We start from the raw sequence: 6,446 nt of genomic DNA, 5'->3' as shown, positions 1-6,446 counted from the left end.
CCAGTCTCACCCTAAAGAAGGCTCTAGCCTGAGGCTAGAGAGCTGAGGCTACAAGATGGGGAAGCCTTCTTCTGGTCTCAGTATCTATGCTGTTTTTTTGTTTTTTGTTTTTTGTATTTATTTATTTTTGAGACATAGTCTCACTTTCTAGCTCCAGCTGGAGCTGAGCTGGAACTCACTGGCCTCAATTAATACAGATCCACTTAGCCAGGCGGTGGTGGCGCACGCCTTTAATCCCAGCACTCGGGAGGCAGAGGCAGGCGGATCGCTGTGAGTTCGAAGCCAGCCTGGTCTACAAAGGGAGTCCGGGACATCCAAGGCTACACAGAAAAACCCTGTCTCGAAAAACAAAAACAAACAAACAAAAAAAAAGACACTCTTGGGATGATAAGCATGGGACCAACACGTTAAGCACTGAATGTCTGTATCTGGTCCTTGCTGAAGAACTCTCAATCTTTGTTTTCTTATCAGCAATGCGACCCTGGACTAGCAGCGTTTAACCTCTTTCCTCTTTTATAAAAACAGAGAGACAATTGTACCTATCAAAGGGAGCATACCCAATACAGTGAAAACTTAAGTGTTTGGGCTTTTTTGGTTTGTTTTTCGAAACAGGGTCTCTCTGTGTAGCCTTGGCTATCCTAGACTCACTTTGTAGACCAGGCTGGCCTCGAACTCACATGAATCCGCCTGCCTCTGCCTTCCGAGTGCTGGGATTACAGGCGTGCGCCACCGCCGCCGATGACCATGTTTCTGAGTTGAAGCTCATGGTCTCTCTACCTTAAGCTATCCTGAGTGCCTCCCTTGTCATCTTGGGTACTTCCTTAGAGAGGAGAGTGGCTCCGTTCTGACCTGGGACTCCCAGCACAGCAGTTACTCGATTAGTATCAGATGGACTTTGTCTGCCATCAGTCTGGGTTCCTAGAGCTCCCAGGCCATGCAACCTAGGAACTATTCTCTTATTTTTCTTCTTCCAGCTCCGGAAGATTGGAGCTTGGAATGTGTTAGCTTCAGCAGCCCCCTAGATCGGGAAGTTGTAGGCTGTGGCTTGGCTCTGGAATGAATTTGGGTCTTAGCCCAAAGTATTTCCTAATTTACAGGATCAGAGGCAAATTTGACGAGCCCTTAGCCCTAAGAATGGCTGTGCTGGACTCGGAACGAACTCGTAGAACTGGGTCCCAGAAAAGGTGTGAGAAAGCATTTTATCCGCTAGTGGGAGGTGCGTCTAGGTAAGTAATGGTAACCAGGCGGGGCAAGTCCACGCCGCAGGACCTCCGCGATGGCCAAAAACTACGACTCCCATGACACTCCAGGGCTGAGTCCCGCTTCCCCGCCCGCCCCCTGACTGCCGTTCCCGCGAGCGGTGAAGCCGATTGGCCCCGGCGTAGCGGGGGGCTCCCCCGCTAGCAGGTTAGTGGGCGCCACCGACTGCAGACGTTGACCGGGCGCGCGATGGGGGGGCAGGGAGCACTAGGGCCCCGCGCTCACTATTCTGGAAACTGCCGGGCGCCATCGCCGTAGCGTAGCCGCGGACCGGGAGGCGCGGGGCAGGCGCGGAGACTGCGTGGCGCAGGCGCAGTGCGGGGTTTCTTCTGGGTCCCCAGACAGCTGGAGGAGATAAACAGAGGAGGAGGGAGGGGAGTGCGTGTGTGAGAGCGCGCGAGGGAGTGTGAGTGTGTGTGAGCGCGGGTGTGAGGCGGTGCGCAGGGGCGGGCGGAGGCGCTGTCCGGCCCCGGCCAGGCGCCGGGCGGGGAGCATGGGAAGAGGCTAAACCTGCCCGGGTCCCCAGCCCCCTTCCCGGGATCCGCGCTCCTGCTCCCGGGAGAGGGGCCGGGCCCCACGGACCGACATGGGCTCGTGAAGTTGCACCGCTGCTGGTCCCGGGAAGAGACCTGACAGGTACGGGTAGCCGCCGCCCCATCCCAGCCACAGACGCCGAGTCGGGGACGTGCTCGGGCAGCCCCAGCACCCGGGCCGCTCGCTCTGGGCCGGATCCGGTGCTGGGGACCTGAGCCCGATCGCCTCGGGACTTCGAGGTGTCCCGAGAAGGGGACAGGCCTCGGCGGCGAGGAAGGACAGAGTGGGCCGGGGACGGGACGGGAGGAGAGGCCAGCAGACGGCTAGCTGGGAGGTAGTGGGGAAGCTGTAGGAGTGTCCGGGAGGCTCTATCGGGACAGAGGTGGAAGTCGTCCTATCACGGGACTTTGTTATTTATTTATTTATTTTTGCGGAGTTTTTGACATCTGATCTGACGCAGGTCGCACTCAGAAGAAAGGGGCAGGTGGAAGTTTCACGAGGTCAGTGACCTGACCTACTCTTTCCGTGTCTCTGTCGCTCTGACTCCCCCATGCCCCGTTCGTCTCCCCCCCCCTCGTGTGTTTGTGTGTGTGTGTGTGTGTGTGTTCAGGCAGCCGCAGATGCCTTCAGTGGCTCATCCTGGCACCAAACTGAACTTTGCCAAGGTGTTTGCATCATCGACTGCAGCGCCAAGTACAAAGGGTCCCTGTTTGGGAGTGGGCTGTTAGTACCTACTTCAAAGGGTAAATAAGAAGTGTAGAGATAAGCTTCAAATCAGCAGGCTCCCTTTCTGAAAAGCTTTAGTGGCGTGGTCCCGTCCTGTCCCCACTCGTACTCCCTAGCCGGATAATTGGAGTTTCTTGGTAACTTCGGGTTTGCTCTCCACTGTAGGTGCGTTGCCACGGCTAATAGAAAACAGGTATGAAGGACTTGTCTTAGCAGCAGATTGTGTCTGGTTTTTTTTGTTTGTTTGTTTTGTTTTCTTTTTTTTTTTTTTTTTTTTTTTTTTCTTTCTTTTCTTGAAGCTCTCTGGTTTTCTTAAATCTCTTGAGGTAATGTATTTGGTGGAGCAACTTGAAAATTTTGTTCTCAAGTTTGAGTTTAGAAGCTGAGTACAGTGGCTTTCCCACTTCTTCCAAGGATGGGGTGGATGGTCAGGATAAAGCGTCAGATAAGTGTTCTTATTGTGTGTGCATTTTACAGCAAGGTCTCAGGTAGCCCCGGCAAGGCCTTGAAGTCATCACACTCTTATCTTCCTGCCTCCAAGTCCCCAAGTACTGGAATTATAGTGGTATGTCACTACACTTGTCCCAAGTGTCTTGTCCTCCCCACTCCCCCCTTCAAGGCAGGTTTTCTCTGTGTAGTCCTGACTCTCCTGAACTCATTCTGTAGTCCAGGCTGGCCTTGAACTTGTGATCTGCTTGCTTCTGAGGCCTCTCCTGAGTGCTGGAATTAAAGGCCTGTGCTACTACAACCAGCTAGCTCCAGGTGTTCCTTTTTACCCACAACCTGCCAGATCTCTGTGAATTTGAGGCTAGTTTCAGGACAGTTGGGAGTACATCGTAGTGAGACCCAGTCTCAAAATAAAACCTAAGTGTAAGTGAAAAAGTAAAGCCCGAAACAGTTTTGAGAAGAAAAACAATCCTTGGCTAGCTTCTGAGGCAACACCTTCATGTTATCTACCCTGGGCACAGTGAGCTCACTTCTTTTTTTTTTTTTTTTTTTAAGATTTTATTTTTTTTTTAATTTTTTTTATATTTTATTTTATTTTAATGTCCGTTGGTGTAGGAGGCTCAGATCTTGGAGTTACAGACAGTTGTGAGCTGCCATGTGGGTGCTGGGAATTGAACCCAGGACCTTTGGAAGAGCAGGCAGTGAGCGCTCTTAATCACTCAGCCATCTCTCCAGCCCAGAGCTCACTTCTTTTTACGTGTATGAGTCCTTTGCCTGCCTGCATGTATGTATGTGTGTGCAGGCCCCACGGAGTCCAGAAGAGGATGATGGATTCCTTGGAAATGAAGCTGTAGATGGTTGTGAGCTTCCATGTTGGTGTTGGGAATTGAACCTCAGTCCTCTGCAAGAGCAGCCATGTTGGTGTTGGGAACTGAACCTCAGTCCTCTGCAAGAGCAGCCGGTCCTTTTAATCACTGAACCATCTCTCCAGCCCCCCAGGTCTTCTAGCAGGCCAGAAAGTAGCTAGTAGGGCAGAATCTGAGGCTTTTTGTTTGTTTGTTTGTTTTTCCAAGACAGGGTTTCTCTGTGTAGCCTTGGTTGTCCTGGACTCACTTTGTAGTCCAGGCTGGCCTCGAACTCTCAGAGATCTGCCTGCCTCTACCCCTGAATGCTGGGATTACAAAAGCAACAATACACCCAGGTGAATCTGAGGCTTAGCCATTGATTTCTTCATTGTTAATTATATTTCTCTTTTTTTCTTTAGAGACACGGTCTTGGTATGTAGCCGAGGCTTGCCTGAAACTCAGGCAGATCCCTGGCCTCAATCTCCTGAGGGCTGGGAATATAAGTCTGAGCGTTTATGTCTTTTAGTCTATTAAACTATTTATTTATTTATATTTCATATGATTGGTGTTTTGCCTGCATGCATGTTGGTATGAGGGCTTTGGGTTTCTGGAGTTACAGACAGTTGTGAGCTGCCATGTGAGTATTGAGCATTGAACCCAGGTCCTCTGCAAGAGCAGTCAGTATTCTTAACTGCTGAGTCACCTCTCCATCCCCCTGAATAATTTTTCTTGTGTTTTGTTTTTTGAGACAGGATTTCTCTGTGTATCTCTGGCTATCCTGGAACTCTCTTTGTAGACCAGGCTGGCCTCAAATTCACAGCACAGCAAATTCACAGCGTGTAACACCATGCCCGGCTAAGAATGTTTTTAATAGAGTTTTTTTTTTAAAGATTTATTTATTATTATGTATACAACGCTCTGCCTGCATGCACACCTGCAGGCCAGAAGAGGGCATCAGATCACATTATGGATGGTTGTGAGCCACCATGTGGGTGCTGGGAATTGAACTCAGGATCTCTGGAAGAATAGTCAGTGCTCTTAACTTCTGAGCCATCTCTCCAGCCCTTAATGTAGATTTTAAGCATGAACCTAAGGAGAAGGAAACAGGTGCTTGGGAAAGACATGCTTCAGAATGGAAGTAGACTTCTGAGAAAAAGTTACCTCTCTTCTATTCTTTTATGTTTTGGTTTGGTTTTGGCAGCACTGGGGATTAAACCCAGGGTCATGAACATGCTAGGTAAACCCTCTCCCTCTGCACCACAGAGTTATATCATCAATCAGTCCCCAGTCCCCCCCCCCCCCCCCCCGTCTTCCTGAGTTCTGGGGTTGGGGGTGCACACTGCACCCAGTATTCCTTTAATTAAGATAAATATTACTAGGCAGGGCATGGTGGTGCATGCCTTTAATCCCAGCACTCGAGAGGCAGAGGCAGGCAGATCTCTGTGAGTTTGAGGCCAGCCTGATCTACAAAATGAGTTCCAGAAACCCTGTCTCAGAATAAAAATTACTCTGTGTGAGAGCAAGTATGCATATGCATTTGTGCTGCATACATGTGTGCAGGTACACACACCACTGTTTGCGCGTCCCATTGCATGTGTGAGGTCAAGTGGGTCAATTGTCTCCTTCACAGTGTGCTCTAGGGATTGACCTCAGCTTGCCAGGCTTGCATAGTCAGCACTTCTGCTCACTGATCCACATTGCTGGCCCTTTATAAATGTTTGAGATAGGCTCTCAGTAAGTTGCCCGTGATGGATTTGATAATCCGTGTGGGCCTTGAACCTGTCCTCTTCCAGCATCCGTTTCCTGAGCAACAGTGAGGTTCGAGGCCTGTTTTGTCAGCCCAGCAAGTTACTGTGTTCCGTTGGAAGACTGGAGACAACCCTTTCTTTCATAGTTTGGATTACATTGCTGATAAGTCTGGATCCTTTTCATCTCTTTGGGAACCTTTTCAAGTCACATCGTACAGAGGGAGCACTACTTCTGGCTTGATTTGGCAGAATAATTGGACAACAACCTTTATTTCTGCTTGGGATTCCTTCCCTGGTAGTCACTAGAGAGAGAGAGTACATAATGTGATCACAATGACAATGTCAACAGTAGTTGAACAAGTTTTGGAGTTGTCACAAGTGGCAATTTTGGTTTTTCGAGACAGGGTTTCCCTGTGTAGCCATGACTGTCCTGGACTCACTTTGTAGACCAGGCTGGCCTCAAATTCACAGTGATCCGCCTGCCTCTGCCTCCCGAGTGCTGGGATTAAGGTGTGGGCCACCATGTTAAGTAGGAAAACTTTATTTTGGCTATCTGTTTTAGGGTGTCAGTTCGTGGCTCCTTGGTTCCATGGTGGCAAAAGTAAGTGACAGAGGTTTTTACCCCATGGCAAACAGCAAACAGAAAAAGGAGAGAACTGGGACAAGGTATCACCTTCAAAGGCATGACGCCTCCGGGGACCTCTTTGACATGTGAGCCTGTGGGGACTATTTCTTTTCTTTTTGGTTTTTTGAGACAGAGTTTCTTTTTGTAGCCCTGGCTGTCCTGTCCTTGAACTCACTCTATAGACCAGGCTGGCCTTGGACTCAGAGAGATCCACCTGCCTCTGCCTCCCAAATACTGGGATTAAGGGTGTGCGCCACCACC

At 49.9% G+C, this 6,446-nt stretch overlaps 1 protein-coding gene across 1 annotated transcript in view; it reads left to right on the top strand.

The window, feature by feature from the left end:
* The first annotated feature begins 1,451 nt into the window (after positions 1-1,451).
* The window catches only part of Wdtc1 (WD and tetratricopeptide repeats 1), a 51,495-nt gene continuing 46,500 nt past the window's right edge, over positions 1,452-6,446 (top strand). The window contains exon 1 of the mRNA XM_051171029.1: positions 1,452-1,896. The gene's annotated coding sequence lies outside the window, so the exon portion shown is untranslated. The remainder of the gene's footprint in view (positions 1,897-6,446) is intronic.

Source organism: Acomys russatus, chromosome 29, assembly GCF_903995435.1.
Source record: "Acomys russatus chromosome 29, mAcoRus1.1, whole genome shotgun sequence".
Classification (NCBI taxonomy): Eukaryota; Metazoa; Chordata; class Mammalia; order Rodentia; family Muridae; genus Acomys; species Acomys russatus.
This window is presented reverse-complemented; position numbering and strand designations above follow the sequence as displayed.